At 40.7% G+C, this 20,667-nt stretch overlaps 1 protein-coding gene across 4 annotated transcripts in view; it reads right to left on the minus strand.

Annotated features, from left to right (window-relative positions):
• Positions 1-7,387, minus strand: part of LOC133448933 (band 4.1-like protein 1) — a 127,894-nt gene extending 120,507 nt beyond the window's left edge. For all 4 annotated transcript variants that reach the window (XM_061727953.1, XM_061727952.1, XM_061727951.1 and 1 more), the window contains exon 1: positions 7,259-7,387. The gene's annotated coding sequence lies outside the window, so the exon portion shown is untranslated. The remainder of the gene's footprint in view (positions 1-7,258) is intronic.
• Between the last annotated feature and the right edge of the window lie 13,280 nt (positions 7,388-20,667).

Below are 20,667 nucleotides of genomic sequence, written 5' to 3' on the forward strand. Positions count from 1 at the left end.
TTTGGCTTTTTTCAGCTCAGCTCGAGCTGCGCTGTAGAGAGTTTTGTCATCGGACCTGAATGCAGTGTTGCAGGCCTTGAGGAGTGAGCAGACTTAACTACTGTAGTCATCCAGGGTTTCTGGTTAGGAAAAACCCGGATGCATTTTCCATAGACACAGTACCCATATAGAACTTGAGGTAGTCCAGTACTGTCCCTTTATATGTTTCCAGGTCCTGGTGTTTATATAGATCTCAGTCTGTGCTTTGGAAACAGTCCTGCAGTCCACAAAAGGGCGTTTTAAAGCAAAGTTGTTAAAGACTTAGTGGTTGGTGTGGATCTTCATCTGAGAAGGGTGTATGACGGGATGAGCAACAAGGAGAGATGGTCTGACTCACCGAGTAGGGGAAAGGGCATGGTTCTGTAGCCATGTTTGATGTTTGAATACATATGGTCTAGACTCGAGTGTGTTTTCTCCTCTTGTCGGGCACGTGACATGGTGGCGCTTTGGGAGTACAGTCTTTAAATTGGTCTTATTAAAGTCTCCAGCGATGATGTGAACGCCATCATGGTGTGCCCGCTGCTGTTCATTTATAGCGTTCAGCAGGAGAGAGAGCGCAGCGTTACCATTAGCATCTGGTGGACTGTAAACAGCAGTAACCAGACTACCGTTAGCGCCCAGTAGGAATGGGAATCGAGAACTGGTTTTTGTTCAGAACCGGTTCCCAGTGTTACAATTCCTTGGAATTCAATTCCCTTTTTGATTCCAGTGGGCACGAATGAGGTCATCACGCACGTTGCTGGATACGCAATGTGCGTAAGCCGGCAGTCAATAGTAAACATGATGCCCAATCGATACAAACGAAAGTCTAGTTACATTTCAGTAAAAAAGACGACAACATGGCAACTTGCAAAATTTGCCAAGTGATTATTTCATCAAAGGGAGGAAATACTACCAACATTCAAAAACATTTGCGCACACAGCATGCAATAACAATCAATGAATGTTTGCATTTTCATTAATCATTTTCAACCCAGCAGCAGTAACGTTAGCATGTCCTTGTCTAATAATACTGCAGGTGACTAATTAACTAACAAACACTGCCTATCATATTAGCGCCATTTGCTTCATTGTTATCCTTTTTTTCCAAATGGGAATCGATAAGGGAATCGATAAAAAAACGAATCGTTGAGCAGAATCAAAAATGGAATTGGAATCGTAAAAATCTTACCAATTCCCATCCGTAGCGTCCGGTGGAATGTAAACAGCAGTAACCATTAGGGGTGTAACGGTACACAAAAATCATGGTTCGGTAGGTACCTCGGTTTTGAGGTCACAATTTCGGTTCGGTTCATTTTCTGTACAGTCAGGGAAAAAAAAAACATAAAACATAAGAATTGCTTTTCGTTTCATTTTCAACTTTTACAAACAATAGTTTATAGAGCTCCGGCGGGGAGTTTCTTTTAATCTCAATCGTTACGACCGTGGTGTATGTTTAAAAAAAAAAAAAAATTAGCAAGTAGCATTGGTTGCAACGTGTTTCTTCTTTTCAATCTTATGCTGGCCATTTTTGCGAACTGCAAAAATGTGCAATACGCTAGATCTGCGCATTAAACGCGGGGTATTCGGCAATGTAAAAGGGGCTAATGATTGCCAAGTGCAAAGTGGCTGAAAGAAAACAATGCCTAATGAAGACCAAAAGTCAAGCCATTGGAGAAAAGCATTTCCACAGCAGACCCCACCAAAGGCAAAAGAAACAACTAAAAAACTAAAAAAAGCAACTATTTGACTTTACTTTGTGCACATATTTTTTGAATAAAAATTCAGCTTCATGGGGAGGCAAAAATGAGCAGCATTTCAGGCATCGGTATCATAAATCAAAGCCTGACAAATGCATGATGAGTCTCATCCTTGAAAGTCAGGGGATTTATTCAAAGAAGGCAGCAGTGACGAGACAAGTGTAGGTATGCAAGCAAGAAAGAAAAAAGGGGGGAAAGAAAAACTTGCTGACTCACTGTAATCATGAGGCTGGGGCATGCTGAGCCACAGCTGCTCAGGGTAGAGCTCCCTGCCTCTCCTTCAGAAGGACAGTCATGCTTTTTATCAACACTCAGTGGCCACATGAGTGATGGTTGGAAATAAAATGATAAAATAAAAGCTCTCCTTTTTTACACTCAAGCACAAACAGAGTGATGCAAGGGAGGAATTAAAATAGCTTAAAGCTATATAAGCATCAACCAAAGCTATTTTTTTTAACTCTGAATCAGACAAACAATAACAGGTCACAGTAGTCAACAAAAACGATGCTGAAGACTTCCCTGTAACAAGAATTTGATAGAAGTACATTGGATGGTGAGTTATGATGAAACTTAATTAAATTGGCAAACAACAAAGGTTTCCAATTGTTGTGATTGTATTGTCAGACTGAAGGGCAGACTGAGTTTATCCTCTTTTGTTTATTCCAAAAGAAGCCTGCGAGCAAGGATGTAAAATGCATTTCCTTGTTAGGCAAACAAACACAGCTCAGTGCACTCATTACATCTCTGTAGTAGTGAGAATACAGCTGCGTCATCCAGGAATCATCGGCACAGAGCTAGTCATCTGAAATCAGATATCTGTGTCTTTGGATCTTTGTTTAAACAATAATTGAGCGTAAAATCTTTGGCACAAAGACAAAACCTCTCAATTTTCCCACCGCATCTGGTTGCAGAATAGGTCATAAACCCTGTACCCTGCATGTAAGCAGATGGGACATGAGCCAAACAGAGTAACAGTACCACCAAAATAGATCTATATTGACAAAGTGCCATTTAACCTCATCTTAGCGCTACAAAAGCGCAGTATAATGTGGTTCTAATTGCTCCTTTTACATAAACACTAATCTAGGGCATAAATATATGCACTTCATATACACTATACAGTACTGTTTTTCTATACAATCCCACTAACTAATCAAGGGCCATCTGGGGGTCAAACGTCTTGCCCAAGGACACCAAAATGATCTTTTTTCAACTTTAAAATAAGATGCTCTCCAATAAAGCATACACAATAATTTTCTGAGACGTTAATCTTACTATAATCAATATTAACTAATGAGCAATAATTTACTAATACAAATTATGTAGCAAGCACCTTATGAACATAATCAATGTAAGGAGAGAAGGTTGTGCCTCTCTGAATTACTGCTTTATCTGTTTTCATAGTTTTATCCAGCAGGGTACAGAAAGTAACTGTTGGTATAGGTCTGTGGATTTTCCAAGTTTTCCAAACTGCATTCCACTGTCATTCCACAATCTGCATGTCACCGTTTTTAAAATCTTCTGTCTGCTAAAAATGGGGGGTGACCTGTACAAAATACAATAAGTTTTGTCAAAGGCTTGTATAGTGCTGTAAGGTGCACCTGTTTGGTTGTTTCTGTCAATGGTTGGAAAGATCAAAAGCAAAAGCAAATGTCTACGTCATCAGCTGACTAACAGGGACTTCATGCATGTCTGCCTACCATTTCCACCAGAACAAGTTCCCCAAACATAATTTTGCTGTTTCTGGTGCGAAATCCCATGCAATCAAATTATAATTGTTTAGAAGAAATGCCAACAAGTCATATAGCATTTTGTGTCGACACCAGAGACATTGGCGAAGGAGCTGAGTCGAAAGGCGAAGCTCTCAATTTACCGGTCAATCTACACTCCCACCCTCACCTATGGTCATGAACTTTGGGTAATAAGCGAAAGGACAAGATCGTGGATACAAGGGGCGAAATTCGTTTTCTCCGCAGGGTGGCTGGACGCTCCCTTAGAGATGAGAAGCTCAGTCACTCGGGAGGAGCTCGGAGTCGAGCCGCTGCTCCTTCACATTGAGAGGAGTCAGCTGAGGTGGCTTGGGCCGGACTGTACCGGATCCTCCTGGATCCTCCCCAGGGAGGTGTTCCAGGCATGTCCTTCTGGGAGGAGACCCCGGGGAAGACCCAGGACACGCTGGAGAGACTATGTCTCTTGGCTGGCTTGGGAACGCCTTAGAACCCCCCCCCCCCCCCCCCCCCCCCCCAGGAGGAGCTGGAGGAAGTGCCTGTGGTGACGGACGTCTGCGCATCTCTGCTTAGACTACTGTCCCCACGACCCAGTTCCGGATAAGCGGATGTGGAAGGATGGATGAATGGATGGATGAATGGATGGATGGATGGATGGATGGATGGATGGATGGATGGATGGATGAAAAACATTTAGTGAAACCACTTCTCAGTACGGAAGATACATACAGCTTCATGGCACCTCTCAGTGTTAATTCTGCTGTCCATTTGTAGCTGAGGTTAACTTTACAAGCACTATTGCATCTGTACCGTACTTGTGGTCAAATGCTCAAAGACATTTTCTCTTTTGTTTACTTTTCAAAGCTATACAGTCGCCATGAACAAAATCACTGGTATTCATGCCGTCAGCAGGTTGCCATCATGTAGTAGTCTGCATATGGTGAATGTTACTGCACATTTATCCAGGGGTGCATGTGCAAGTCTCAAACCAAATCCATGAGAATGATGAAGCACAAAACAATAAAAATGTTCCACTTAGTATATTTCATATAAGCAAACCAATGAAAACGTATCCCTTAGCCATAGCGGCTGTCCATTAGAAAGTTTTCATACACTCTAGGTTTCTTTTGACATTAACCTCTCCAGTGAAATGTGTGGATACTGTAATAGACAACACAGAGGGTATGATACATTTTAATCCCATACTAGCCAGTCTCCAAGTATGAACAACTCAAAGTTCCTCATCAATACATCACCAAGCCATTGTTGACGGCCAAATATCTTACATACTAAATACAGGTATCTGGAGCTATCGGACAGCTCCCCATCAAAGCTGGTCAGAAAAAGAATCCAGATAGGCCGGAAAACATCTACAACAGACTGGACAATGGCCCGCAAAACCTGGGCTGAGGAAGATTGATATAGACCAAAGAAGACTGCCAGGTTGCTCATGTGGTACATTTACAATCATGTACATGTTATATAACTTCTTTCTACATCATGTCTTCTGCGTGACACACTGAGCCTTGTGTTCAGGTACAGTATGACACTTAAATTTACCTCCATTATCAAAGACAATAATACACAGTTATTGGTCAGAGGTGTTTGTACAATAAAAAATGTGTGTTAGATTTAAAAAAAAAAATGTTTTGAGAATTTAACTGTTATAGAAAAAAAGCGGTTTTGGAACATCCTCACAAGTTTAGGAAAGTAAAATGTGTGAGTTTTATTGTTTGACCACTTAGTGAAGTTCAGCAGACAGGAAGAGACGTGACCACACTGGCCAAGCAGCCATACATTACAGGTCAACAAATAGTATCCAGCTGAGCCAAAAGCAATGGCAGCCAAGTTAATGCGCTCTCACACACACACACACACACACACACACACACACACACACACACACACACACACACACACACACACACACACACACACACACACACACACACACACACACACACACACACACACACACACACACACACACACACACACACACACACACACACACACACACACACACACACACAACCTGTTGCATGCCTTGTCATCACTGAAGGTCACATCAGTGCAGCACCACACAATTCGGCAGCACTCCATGCACACACAAAATGCTACATTACATAAAAATGAGAGTACAAGTCAATAAATAAGGCCACTTGAAAATATCCCTCCTCTGAAACTCTGAAAAACAATAGTGCTGCTTCTTCAACAGAGCTGTAACAATGAAGTATAAAATGGTCGAGTTAACTTGCAAATGCAGAGAATGATTGCCTCCAAAGAGACACAAGAGAAGAGCAAGACTGTTTCAAATGCCTCATACATGTTCATTTGAATTGCAAATGTTGTTAGGCAGCATGCTGGGCTGTAAAACCCCGGCAGAAAACCCTCTGGCATCTGAACTCAAAACACAAACACTGACATCCACACACCAGTTTCAAGACTGTGTGCAAATATACATAACAGGAAGAAGAAATGGCTCCACATAAATTTTAGTTTTCACATGAACTTCAGATACTTTGAAAGAATCAAACTTAAACTGATCCGAGGAAAATAAAATAAATAAATAAACAAAAGCTGGGATGAAGTCATAGCTCCCAGCAGACATGGATGTGATGTAACAGCAGGCCTGCCAGCTGAGGGTGACAGTATTAGCAGGGTCTGCTCGACGACGGTGACCAAGTAAGATAGGTTCACCTGTGTGGCTGAAGGAAGCACCTCGAAACACCCCGAAAAAATACAGCCTGCCATCAGTCTGAACTGAATGACATCAGTGTCAAAGAAAATCGGACTGCTACATTAGCAGTCTGCCTCCCTGCATCCCTCGGCCCCCAGGCGCTGATCGATCAATCAACGGGACGTACTTACAAATTACCCAAGAGCTCAACCACAATCCTGCAGACGCTTGAACCTGCAGTAACTCCACATACAGTAGAGGTGAAAGCCAGGGGATCAAAGGTGAGGTTATTTACATACCCCGGTTTGTCTCAGCATTCAGGCAACAACACTACTGTACATCTCTGCACCCAGCTTTCTCCACTAAAGTTTGCCTTTATTATTTTACAGCTAGTTAAAAAAACCCATACAAAATTCTCCAAATCAAAATGTCATTCACTTTGTTTTGGAAGCAAAAATAACCACATTGTGTAGGTGTTGAAGAGAGGGTGTGACATGAGCAACATTGTGCAAGTCCTCAGAGTGTTTGTGCACAGTGTGCCTGCTGCATCATTAGGCATGGGCGTGTTTGAGAATATACTGCATAAGCCAATAGTAGAACCAGTTTGTCCTCACAGGGTGGGCCACAAGCCGAGCAGCTGATCTCACAAGCTTTCAGAGCAGCATTCTTGCAGAAGGACATGACACACTGAAAAAAATCGAGGATGGGCTTGAGACTTGGGAGCCTGACTGACTGTACAGTAACTGCATGTCTTTCTGCTCGCATGTACATGTAGACGACACATGGACAGGAGGGCCAGCGGGCACGAAACGACGCAACAACTTGCAGCTTTCATTCCCACGGTTCTGTTCATCCCCCACGCGGACAAAGTCCAGGCGCTTTAGTAAATGATGTGGTCGAGGGAGCAGCTGCAGCCCGAACTAATGTGCTTCTCACTGCAGCAGCACAGCGAGGCTGTCTCAGCAGCCGGATCACATGGCAAATGCAAAGGAAAAGAAACAGGAAAGCCTGTCATTCAGTAAAAGCCGACGCGACGAGGAAAGCGGCGTGGTAGATGAAACATGTCAACATACCTACCTGTCTGTCACAGCCACATCCGAGGGAGGACCATAGATGTCGGGGAGGTGGATCCTGCTCCTGCTGCTCTTCCCTGTTTATTCCCCGGCTTGAAGGAGAGGGAGCGTGCCGGTGTTTTTGCCCGCTGTCACGTCAAATGAGGGAGGGAGGAGAGAGAGAAAGAGGGAGGGAGGAAGAGAGAAGGAGGGAGGGAGGAGGAGGAGGAGAGAAGGAGGGAGGGACGCAGTCAGATGCTTGGAGGCGAGGCTGGAGGGGGGGGGGGGCTGTCTTTCCTGCAGAAACGTCCCTCTGTCAACAAGTAGGCTACTAATCAAATCTAATTCTGCTTCTTAACGAAGTCTGATACGTACGGAAGAGTATTAGGGCCAGGCAGGAGAAAAATAAAAATAATATTTTAGAGGAGGTAGATTTTTTTTCATTATGCATTGATTGATTGAAATCTTTATTTCGAGCATATTAAATAAAAAATAAAAACAATTACACAAAACATCAGAAAATAATATAAATAAACAGTCATTAAACAAATCAAAGGGAAATAAACCGAAAAGGAGTAGGAGGAAGTAAAAAAAACTTATGAGGTCCTACCCCTTGTTTCTTTTTCAATTTTGCTTGAATACAAAATAAAAATATATATAATAGCAAGCTTTACTTTCTCAAAAAATATACCTGTTATTACATTATAAAAATATTACAGCACTTCATTGGAATATTATACCTGAGCATTATAAATATTATACCTGAGCATTCTAAATAAATGATATAAATAAATGATATACCAGAGTAACTATAAATAAATAATATACATATAAAACACATATATATATACACATCTTATCACAAACAATATATATGCACTTCAAGAAAAAAGTCGAATTGTCGAGAAAAAAGTCGAAATGTCGAGATTAATGTCGAAGTACAATTTCGAGAAAAAAGTCGAAATGTTGAGAAAAAAGTTGAAATGTCGAGAATAATGTTGAAGTAAAATTTCGAAATGTAGTTCAACTTTATTCTCGAAATTTTGACTTTATTCTTAAAATTGTAGTTCAACATTAATCTCGACATTTCAACTTGTTTCTCGACATTTCAACTTTTTTTCTCGACATTTCGACTTTTTTTCTCGAAGTGCATAATGTAAAAAAAATCCTCCTCCTCTAAAATATTATTTTTATTTTTCTCCTACCTGGCCCTAATACTCTTCTGTAGATACGTCACGACAAATAAGCTGTCAAGGTTGACATTCCCCCCTGCCTTCAGTTTCTGTCTTGCCCCGCCTGTGTCCCATCTGCCCTGATTGTGTCTGCACCTGTGTCTCGTCATGTCTCGTTATCCCCTCAGTATATCTTGTCTTGTCATTCCTTTGTGCCCTGTCGGTCCGTACTGTTCTCTCCTCCATGTCTCCTCGTAGTTTTTGTCCTGATCCTGGTTTTTGTCAATCCTGCTCTGCAGCGCTTTGTTTTTGCCTTTTTTGTATTAAACCCCTTGTTTTTTGAGAACTCCAGCCTCCCTCTGTCTCCTGCACTTGGGTCCTCGACAAAACCTAACCATGACATAAGCATCACTATGGCACCCTATCTGGATTCTTAGTTACGTCTCACTTTTAGGCAGATTCCTTTATTTTGATGAAATATATATATTTTTTATTTTATTTATTTTTTATTGAAAATTCTTTAATTTACAAACAAGGCCATGTAGCCATGTAGCAAGCCCATTAGAAAAGGCCTGTACTGAGTGGACTAATTAATGAAATAGGAAATAGAAAATAAGGAACAAAAAAAAATTAAATAAATACATTTTCTAAACATCATAAATATTATGAAAAAATAATGACAAATAAAATAAATAAATGTAGCTTAAATTAAAAGAAAACGAGGATAAAATAAATTTTGCAGTTATAATTTCCTTCTGGTAGTGTTATACATAATTTCAATCAGAATGTATTAATTTATAACACTGAATGTAATTCAGCAGTTTGTTTGCAGATTTGAAGTTCATATACTTGAGGGATTTACAGTACAACTTAAATTCGTTATAAAACGCATTGAAGATAAGTGGGGTTTTCATGAATTTCGATTTGTGAATGTAGAATTTGGCCATTATGAGAATTGTGTTAGTCGGCAAATTATCTTGTCTCTTTTCCATCTCTACTCCATACATGTTATTTACATGTGATTTTAGTTCAGCAGATTCATTCTTTTGTCTATTCTTCCACTCGGTTCCAAGATGAAATATTTAAAGCCACTGTGTCTGAGGATGTGCATCATCAGGAAAGCTCGTCGTTTTGATTTTATCAACTGCTCCAAAAGCTACATGCGGCTTCAGTCCAAACTCACCTTTACATACAGAGTGTGGGATTTACATGCAAAAAGGGCAACAAATGCTGTAAACAACAGTACCCGGAGGTCGCCACCGAGTTATCTGTTCTCTATTGTGCCTGCTAAATTAACAAGGTGTTGTTCTTGAGAGGCAAGGTGAGTTTGGTATCATTAATCATCAAGAGTTTTCTCCTCCTAATTTTAATAGGAATTTTATTTTTGGAAAAGGGGGTTCCTGCATCAACATGTAAAACAAGACATCATTTTTAATGATAGATTAATGAACATTGCCCCGAGATTCTGTTTGCCAGATTCTGTTCTCATTTGGCAGATACAATGAGATTCAAGAGTACTTTATTTAACAAAAAAATTCAATGAAATGTTGTTGCTCTTCACTACAAGTAGGACAAAGAAGCATGAATAATACATAATGGATAAATGAGGTGGAGTAACAGACATTACTAAAGGCAGATATACTAATAAGAGATGCTAGGGCCAAATAACAATATGCTATGTCTGCAGAATGATATAAATACAGTAAATACAATAGATTTTTGGGTTTGTGGGTTTGCATGTGTGGATATATAAATAAAAGGTATGATAATTTTACAGTACAGTTTAGTAGATATATAAGAGTGGAAGAGTCTTAAAAAACATACAGTGAATATATTCATACTGAATAGTAAATTTGCAAATGATGCATTAAATATTTACATATTATCATGTGCAAATGATCTAAGAGAAATGTAAACAAGTACACAGTAAGGAGGGGGAGTAGTGCAAAAACCGGAGAAGAAGTGGGTGGAGAAGGGGGTTTACTATGAATTTAAGTGTCTTATTGCTGTACGGGGAAAGAGCCTGGAGGTTCTGTTCTGAAGGCCTCAATAACATCTGCCCGAGGACAGAAGGGTAAACAGTCTGTGGTTGGGATGTGTGGGGTCAGCAGTGATTTTTTTGGCCTTTGTCAGGGAGCGGCTGTGGGCAATGTCTTTGAGGGGAGTGCCAATCATTTTCTCAGCAACTCTCACCACTCTCTGCAGGGCTTTGCGGTCCGAGACAGAGCAGCTCTCGTGCCAGATGGTGATGCAGTTTGTTAGAATAGTCTCGACCTGCCCCTGTAGAAAGTGGTGAGGATATGTGTGGGAAGGTATGCTCTCCTTAGCCGTCCAAGGAAACGCAGCCGCCGGTGGGGTTACTTGGTCAGGAAAGATGTGTGTCTCGTCCAGATCAGGTGGAGATGTGCACCCCCAGGAACTTGTTGCTCTGGACGATATCTACAGCAGTACCTTTAATGGAGAGGGGTGTGTGGGTGGGCTGGTTCCTCTTAAAATCAACAATGACATCCTTTGTCTTGTTGACGTTCAAGTCCAGGTTGTTAGTGGTGCACCAGCCCACCAGATGTTCCACTTCCTCTCTGTATGCCAGTTCCTCATCGTTCTGAATCAACCCCTCCATTGTTGTGTCGTCCGCATACTTAATGATGTGGTTAGTAGCAGAGCGGGGACCACAGTCATGGATCATGATGGTGAAGAGCAGCGGGCTCAACACACAGCCTTGAGGGGAACCGGGGCTCAGCTGGATGGTTTCCAAAATCCAGTTGTACATGGGAGTGCTCAAACCTAGTGTGCCCAGTTTGTCCACTAGGTGTTGGGGGATTATGATGTTGAATGAGGAGCTGAAGTCTATAAACAACATTCGGACACAAGTGTTTCTCCAGGTGTTCCAGGCTGAGGTGAAGGACATAGGTTACAGTGTCCTCAGTGAAACGGTTGGTTCGGTAGGCGAACTGAAGTGGGTCAAAAGATGGGGGGAGTGCAGCAGTTATGTGTGCCCTAACCAGTCTCTCAAATCACAGGTGCCACGGGACAGTAGGCATTGAGGCAGGTGATGGTGGATGTTTTTGGTAGGGAGATGATTGTTGCTCTCTTGTAGCAGGAGGGAACAACTGCCTGGCTCAGTAATGTGTTGAACATGTCAGTGAAAACTCTTAGAGCACTCTGCCAGGTATGTTTTCTGGGTCCGTTGCTTTTCTTGGCTTGATCCTCCACAGGACCCGGTTTAACTCAGCTGGTTACAGACAAAGAACCTGATCATCATGGTGGTGAGTGTGTTTTGTTATGTAGCTGTTCAGTTGAGGAAATCTGTGTTGTCGTATCAATAACCTAAACACTCTTATTGAATAATCTTGTGGACCAGTTGATGGAGTAAGAACCCAAAGCAATCTAGAGAGTACTAGCTCCATAGCCCAGTGTTAATAATATGGCTGTGCTGATTTAAAATAAATGTTACTCTTATAAACACATAGTGCCATTAATTATGTGAAACAGTCTCTAGGTCAAACAAGACCAAGTTTGTTTATGGACCATTAAATACATCCATAGATTAACATTAGAGGTGGAAGGAAATCATAACTCAGTATGTGCAAACAGCCATAAACAGTGCTGTGAAAAAGTATTTGCTCGCTTAAAAATGTATTATGTCTTTGATATCTTACAGATCATCACACAAATTTTAATATGAGACACAGATATGCTCAGTAGGTATAAAATGCATTTTGTTAAAGCTATCCAAATCCACCTGCCTTTGGCATGCCTGTGGAGGACTTCTTTACAGAATTGCTGTCATTTAGCCACACTGGAGGGTTTTCAAGTATCAAGACTTGATACTGTTCTCCTTCAGTATTTCCTTATTTTGTTTGTACAAAACAAACAAAACAAGCAGACAAATAAAACAGTACAAAACAACAAAATCAATGTTTGTGACCATGTACAGAATGTGGGTGTGTGCATGCGTGTGTGAGTGCGTCTATGTATGCAAGCACGTGTGTGGTATGTATGAGTATGATGGCTTTCTAGAATGACAAAACGACAGGCCATTTTGGGCTTTATATGCAAGTAATAACATTTTGAATTGGATTGTAAGTTTTACGGGGAGCTAATGGAGTGAGGCTAACACTGGAGAGACGTGCTGCTGCATTTTGGATCAACTGGAGCCTATTCAGCGCATTACTTGGACATCCTGCTAATAATACACTACAGTTATCTAGCCTAGAAGATACAAATGCGTGAATTAGTTTTTCCACATCACTCAGCAAGAGAATGTTCCTAATCTTTGTGGTATTAGGGAGATGGAAAAAACGCAGTTTTACAAACCTGATTAATATGCTGTTTAAACCACAAATCCAGATAAAAATAACACCAAGGTTTCGTGCATTAGCATTGGAGGCCATCGCAACACCACCCTTCTTCAGATAATTGGGACCAAAAATAATAACTTGTTTTATCAAAATTTAGAAGCAAAAAATGAGCAGACATCCAGTCCTTGATGTTCCTAAGACATGCCTGAAGATTAGCTAACGGTTCTGTTTTCATCTGGCTTCATAGACAAATAGAGCTGCGTATCATCAGCATAGCAATGAAAATGTATGCTGTGGGTCTGGATCATACTTCCCAAGGGCTGCATATGATTTTACTCAGATATGTATGTATGTTCAAACTGAACAAGATTGAACACTGCAGATCTACACAACCCTACTCTTACCTGGTGATATACGCTGACGACACAATCCTCCTGTCCCTGCTGTCAGGCCTTTAACAACAACATAGATCAGCTCTCCAGGAGTTTGTGGATTGGTGTGACAGTTCTTGTCTGGAGCTGAACATCAACAACACCAAGGACATAGTGGTGACCTTTTCCAACCAGCAGAGGGTGTTGGCCACAGCAGTCTCAACCAATGTCCACGGAGAGCCTGTTGAGCTTGTGGAAGAGTATAAATACCTGGGTACCATTTTTGACACTTTGGTGACATTTTTTGAGGATCTCCTCCATGTAGGGGAATATTTCCATCAGAGACAGTATCTACTCAGGAAGCCCAACTCCTTTGGAGTAAGTAGGATCATTCTTTGGACATTTTACTATTCCTCCATTGAGAGCATCCTCACCTTCTCCGTAACCTGCTGGTTCCACTCCACCAGCCTTCAGAACAGAAGCCACCATCTGTTCCAAAATGATCGGTTTACCTTCAGCACTCTGTCTGCTGTTCTTGAACACTTAACATGCAGGCTAGCCAACTGGATCATACAGGACCCTTCACACGCCCTCTTCTCCTCATTTGAGTGGCTTCCATTAGGTCGCCGGCTGCCATGCCTGCAAGACACAGAGGAGATGGGCTGCCTTTGTGACCAGCTCCTACTAATAGCACCCCCCCCCCCCCCCCTGCCCCCCACACACACACACCCACACACACTCACTGACCCTCCCAACACAATATATATGCATTGACACCCCATACGCCCACCCCACACACACAGTCATACAGCCCCCCTTCCTTTTAACTTTCAGTCGCACATACCAACACGTTACAAATTCCCTTACTACTTACTGTATTTTCCGCACTATAAGGCACACTTATAATTCTACCTTCAAAAATCAGCAGTCCGCCCTATAATCAGGTGTGCCTTATGTATGAATTCTTGTTGTGCTTACTGGCCTTGAACCAATTTTATGTGGTACACTGCATTCAAAAATCTGTCAAAATGTTTTAGTGCAACTTTGGTAGCGACGAAGCCGCTCAGCTTGATGGATTGTAGGACCATTCCCAGCTGACATCAGGACATTGTATTAAAGTCAGACCTTGGTTGGATACGGGTTGCAACGTCAGACAACGTTAGATAACTAATTATGTAGTGCTGGCAAGCAGTGCCGCCTCTCCCTAAACGCAGAACACGCGCTGTGGGTAGGGCCTCATCTTCCAACGGGGGCCACATTTTGCGTGAGAGGACGCATTTGCTCGGCAATACATATGCGTAATTGATGCGCATATGCGCTACTGTGAGGAGGAGAGGATAAAGGAGATCTGAATGGTATGAGTAATCTGGCCGTGCAAGGATTGGCAGGACCGGAAATCTGACCAATCAGGCTCTTGCAGAGATTTTAACTTTTCATCCAAAAGACATCACAAATCAGGAGCGAGCAAGAGAGAAAAAAAGGCAAAACACGAGGAAACTCGTGCTGCCCTTGAAGGTGGGGATGTTGTTGAAATAAAACTTTGTAGCACAAACACCTGAGCTTCCACTCAGATAGGAATCTGTCTCCATCTCTGTCCAAACTCGAGATTTGTGTTTTTCCAGCGGCCCTGATGAACATTTATTGAATGCCTTGTCAAAGCCCTATGCATTCACCTCTGTTGAAAAAGAGTGGTAAAATGACCAGTTGGTTGTTGTAGCAAGGCTAGTGCTACGGGGGTCACCCGACAGGACAGAGGACACAGGGTTTAGTGCAGGAACTCCTTTATTTCACCCAGACACACGTGCACCAGCAGAAACTTCAGCAGAGCCCTCTCCCAGCAGACCTCTTGCTGGTGTGCAGCTGCTCTTTATGAAGACAGGCAGGGTGGAGAGGCTGATTGGGCACACCTGTGCCCAATCAGCTGAGTGGCTGCTCCTCCACCCTGCCACAGTCGTATATAAGCTACAAACTTTAGCCAGTATATAATGAATTGGTTGTAGTTGTATATCAATTTATATTGTTAAAAATTTTGACAATTTTTAATGCGATAAATGTGCATCTGTAAAAGGCACAGGTGCGTGTTTAGCTCTGATTTCTGACCTGTGAGACCTGCTTTCAGTTGTTTGTGGGGGATTGAGGTGGTAGAGGTAACTTTGTTTTGATGAGTAATTGATCGCTATTTGTGACTTGTTTATTTCAGTTTTAAGTTTTTTATTTAATATTTATTCATTATTTCAGGTTGATTTTTTTTTTAATTTCATTTGACTCATACAGTCAAACTACTTTATCTACCGTACATGTGTTATTATTGACGGGTTGTCAAGTTAAATGGTATGTTGTGATACGGTCCTTTTGTACCAATGATACATTTGGGATGGGGGAGGTTTGAGGATTCGGGGGGCCTCCAAATAACATTTCGCTTAGGGCCCCAATTAGGCCAGGGGCAGCCCTGCTGGCAAGCAACCATTATTCAACATGTTGTCAATGTTACCTTACTATAATTAGATGTCAAGCCAACGTTTTTAGCGTAAACCCAGTTTTCAAATCTACATCATAATCAATTATAATCAAATATTGAAATACAACGTTGTTCCAGCCTCACACTAACTTCATGCGATGATGAACCAATCAGAGAACAGGTATGATGCTACCTCCTCCACTTTTTATTTATGGATTTGTGGAAGACGAATAATTTAAAATGGGGTTATTTTTTCTGTATTAGTTACACCTGAATGATATTCTGAGTTATTGTGAATTAGTTGAATAGAGTTTGATTTACCAGACTGTTTTGTTTTGCTGTTCATTGATATTGCACTTTATAATGTAGTGCGCCTAATGGTCCGCAAAACACGGTATTTTACCATTTATTTTATTTCACCTTATTATTCTTATTTTACTTTCAGGTGTTGTCTTAAACTTTATTTTATCTATGCTATACATGCCTCCTTCAATTACCCCCTGGGGATAAATAACATTTTTTTTTTTAATTTTCTAAAGAAAGTAGAGGAAGAGGGGTCGCCACCCTGTTTCATGATTCACTGAGGTGTAAAAAGTTCTTCTCTGGAAAATTTAACTGTAATATCTGGCTGCTCAGCTAAAGAGTCCACCTCGAGGCATGTTTATGATTGTCCACAGGCCTCCAAAACACAATGCTAACTTTTTTAATGATTTCACTGACCTGCTGTCTGTAATATGTGTTGATTACAGCTGTTTTATCTTTGTGGGAGACTTTAACATCCATGTTGACAGCCCCCAAGATAGAGGGGCTAAAGAACCATGTGGTGTGCTAAAATGTTTTGGTTTGAGTCAACATGTGAAATAGCCAATGCTCAAATAACGGCATACTTTGGACTTGATCATCAGCAAGGGTCTTAACATTTCCAAGGTTTCTGTAATAATTTAACGGGGGGTCGTGTTCTGGTTCTCTGGAAAGCGCCTAGAGACAACTTCTGTTGTAATAGACACTATATCAATACAATTGAATTGACTTGATTTGGGTGGCATCAGTAGTCAACTTGTACAGATGTATGAGGAGATAGCACTGACGAGCGAGTGATACAAGCACAAACGGTCAGTTTTTTTTAGACAAACAAAGTTGAAATGGCCTGGGTTTGGTTGTAAGGACCTTATCCATACTAACTGAAGTGGAATAAAATGTTTGAGTCTTGCCAGAGGCTTGAAATAACTTATTTTGATGTAACCCTTTGTGTGAACATTAACTGTCATTAACACTGCAAACTTTTATCACGCTCTGTCTCAAAACCCCTTGATTTATGTCTTGTACACTCCTTACCATCTAATAGAAGACCACAACATTCCTTTAACCACAGATGTTTTCATTTGTGTTTCTGATGGGCCAAATGAAGCTTTGCTGCTGATCTCAAGCAGTGCCAGGATCTGACGTCACCAACCAAAACAACTTAACTCGGATCTCCTGCAGCAGTAGCCCATTTCACACAGGTGGGGTATTTTCACCAATATTTTACTCTGTTGTATGTGAATGTGGCCCCCAAGACCCGATGATGGGACTTTTTTTCTTTATGACTCTCTCAGGAGGGAGTAACGGAGACAAAAAATTATCTGTGTGCAAGTATGAGCTGGAATCCTGGAACAGACCACTCTCACTGATAGCTAGTCTGTCATTCAGACGAGTCCGTCATGCTTGCAGGCTGTGTGTGTTTCATTCAGCTTGTTTAATTTCCAAATGGGAACATCGGCGGTTTAATGTGGACAGTATTTTTGTGTAAATGTAGCGCGACTGCTGTGTTAAAGAGGCTAAATAATCAGAGTTCTTAAACCATCAAATGATACGCTCCCATCTCCCTGGTAGGACACGTGTAAAGCCTGTTGTCTGTCAGAAACCACTCTGAACGCACTGATTCACGTATGTTATAAACTGGAAAATATCAAATGTTTAGTTCATTTTTTTGTCTTAAAGCTTGTTCTCTGGCAAAAGAAATATGTCTTAACAAATCCTTTGTTGTTAAGACATATTACTTGGCTTGGTCAATAATAGAAAATAAAAAAACCCACAAAAACAAAAAAAAAGACTCATGAACTGATGTTTAACTAGGAATAGTTTCAAATGTCTTATTTATTCTCATTTATGTGTCCATTATTATGAAGTGTTTCTTTAAAATCACAACCCATTCCCTTCATAGATATTTTAGTGGCCTGTACCACAACACTTAGATCATTTGATTCACATTTTTTTCATGCTTATTTAATCTCACAGACTCTTTACTCTCTCCGCTGCTTTTCATGCTCCTGTTTAAGTCTGACCTGTCATTTCTTACCCGTCTGTGTGTTCATGTTCTTTCTCAGGGTTGCATCATTAAAACAGTTTCCCAGAGAAGACTGTGACGTGATCGCAACCGTGTCAGTCTATTAGCACATAAGACATACAAGTGATGTTGTGCTTTTGGTAACAAACATTTATGGAGGAAAACATCAGAGGCTGAGGTCGGTTGACGTTAATCCCAACTGTGTCCACGGTGAACCGTGGTACAAGCCAACAAAAATCCTTGAAGTATTTAGTTGTTGGTCTATTCTTTGACCCTTTTCTTAACACATCGAGGAAATTTCTTTTAAATCGCAGGTTCGACAAATCAATCAGAGCCTGTTCAAAGCCAGTCCTTTTTAATAATGTGCATCTCGCCTCTGCAGGAGGAACAGTTGCTCTTCAGACCGTTCACGACTGAGGTGCTGCGAGGTAGTCGAGATAATAACCAGAACGAGAAGGAAAACCAAACAAACACATTAAACTGCAAGAAGCACAGCAGCAGTGTCATTTAACTGGCATCGGCTGTCTAGATATAAATGAATGGAAGTTTCACGACGTAATTATCCAAACCAGTTGAGTAAGCACGGAGATGTGACGCCATGCTGCAGCTTTGAGTGAAACCAGAGACTGAAATTCCTATCTACCAGAAAGTATTCCAGATGCTCTTTAACATTTTATCATTCTTTTACATAATTTACATCCTGATGTCCTTTACATGAAAGTCTACAAACAGTATCAGATACTATCAGCAAAAGCCAGCAAAATATTTCGGGAATACAGCATAATGTTTCAAATATTCTTATAAAAAGGTAAATGACAATTTCGTCTTTTGTTAGAGTTCACTGCTGCATATATGTGGTCTGGAGTAGATGCCCCTGCATTCATGAACAGGTCAACAGCAGATGATCAGTTTATCTTGTCTATATTTGAATGAATGTGCTTGCATGACATTACGCAATATTTATATGTATTCCTTACAGTTTTCTAAAGTGTTTGCCAGCAGTGTCAAGTTAGCAAATATTTCTTAAAATGAAATTGATGGTGATATTTTTAAAATGGAAAATAAGTATTTGGTTCTGCAGTGAGGAGTGTAAGTAAGAAAAAAAAGAAGTAATCATGTCAGGAGTTGGTAGGTTATATGAGGACTCAAACGCAGGAGAGTCTTGCTTCTTAACTAACTTTGTTAAACAGATGATCTAATATTTACTTTACCTGTGGCAAGAGAGGGGAAGGGAACAACAATTTTGTTTACGTTCAAACTCTTTACAAAAAGAAAGATTAAAACTAAATTGAAACCCCAAGAAGGTCAACTCTTCACTGTATCACTGTATCTAAACTACTCTGTATTATATACTCTCTTTCCTTATTTTTTTATTAGTTCCTTATTTAAATTGCAAAACAGCTGATGTAGATCATGATCACACACCATTTAGGTACAACAACTTTAATCATCACAGCGTCGGTCACCTTGGACTTTTCCCAAAATTAAACCTCAAGGATAACTTCAAGGAGTTTCTTTAGATGAGAATCCAGGTTCCTGATCCATGACAAGCTGAGTACTCAGTGCTAATCAAGAGTAAGACTTGGTGTGTGTTGTTTAATTTATATTTTTAAATTAGAGCATAATTATTCATTATAATTATTTTATTCACTTAGTACGAGCAATTCTTTTCAATCCAAGGGCGAAATTCCTTCAAGTTAAGGAAACAGAGGTGTGTGTAAACGTAAATGATCTTTGTGAGTATATATCTCACGAGATGAGTCCTCTGCTTTTAACCCATCACTTGTTAGTGTAGGAGCAGTGGGCTTCAGGCTGGTTAAGGGTTAAGGGCCTTACTCAGGGGCCCAAAGTGGTTCAACTCAGTAACCATCCCGGCGACAGAAACCTCAAATAGCCATCAAACTAAAATATGACTAACACGTGTTTTGGCTGGCTTGGTATGTAACCTTTTCCAAAATTCAGTTGGATATATCTTTCAGACTTACCAAGTACTGTGTTAGGGCAGTAGGTTTTGCACAATTTGCTGACAATGACAGAAATAGTTTTATCCAGCTGTTAATATGACATCCACACAGTGTTTTTTCTACTCTCACTGCAATATTCATCTGAAACAGTAGATGAAACTGACTGTTGCAGAACTGGAATAGTGCTACGCAAGACCATACACTACTTTTATTTATAGACTTTTCATTAGCTTTTGACAATTTACCTTGATCAATTCCAAGTCAAAGTCAGTTCTTCATATGTATGGGACAAACAAAGAATTGAGGAGACATTTTTTCATTCACCGCGATTCACAACACAACAGATAACACAGACATTTCTGTTTTTTCATTTCGGGGGGGGGCTCTTTATATATTATAAATGGGATGGTGTACATAAGAATTGGACGTCCATTTGGAGCTACTGCATTTCTGCTGTTACGGATAATGTGGGTATTCCATAAATGCGCACCTTGCTGCAGCTCTTCCTGTAGAACAAAATACCAGTAAGAACAAAGATTAATGTAATGCTTCCTGTTATGAGTCAATATGATACATGCAGATATGTTCTCTTATGGACACACACACACACACACACACACACACACACACACACACACACACACACTGCTACCTTTAACAACTATACTGGGGTCTGAAGCTTAAATCGGTGCACTTTGTAATACTGTTTTAAAAGTGCTAAATAGTTGACATTACTTGGCAGATGTTGGAGTGTATGTAGGCTATGGGATAAACAGTTTATAAGTAGCCCAATAACTTGATTTTGTTGTAATGTTAGTAAATGTGGTTTCTTGTATAA

Source organism: Cololabis saira, chromosome 8, assembly GCF_033807715.1.
Source record: "Cololabis saira isolate AMF1-May2022 chromosome 8, fColSai1.1, whole genome shotgun sequence".
In the NCBI taxonomy this organism is placed as follows: domain Eukaryota; kingdom Metazoa; phylum Chordata; class Actinopteri; order Beloniformes; family Belonidae; genus Cololabis; species Cololabis saira.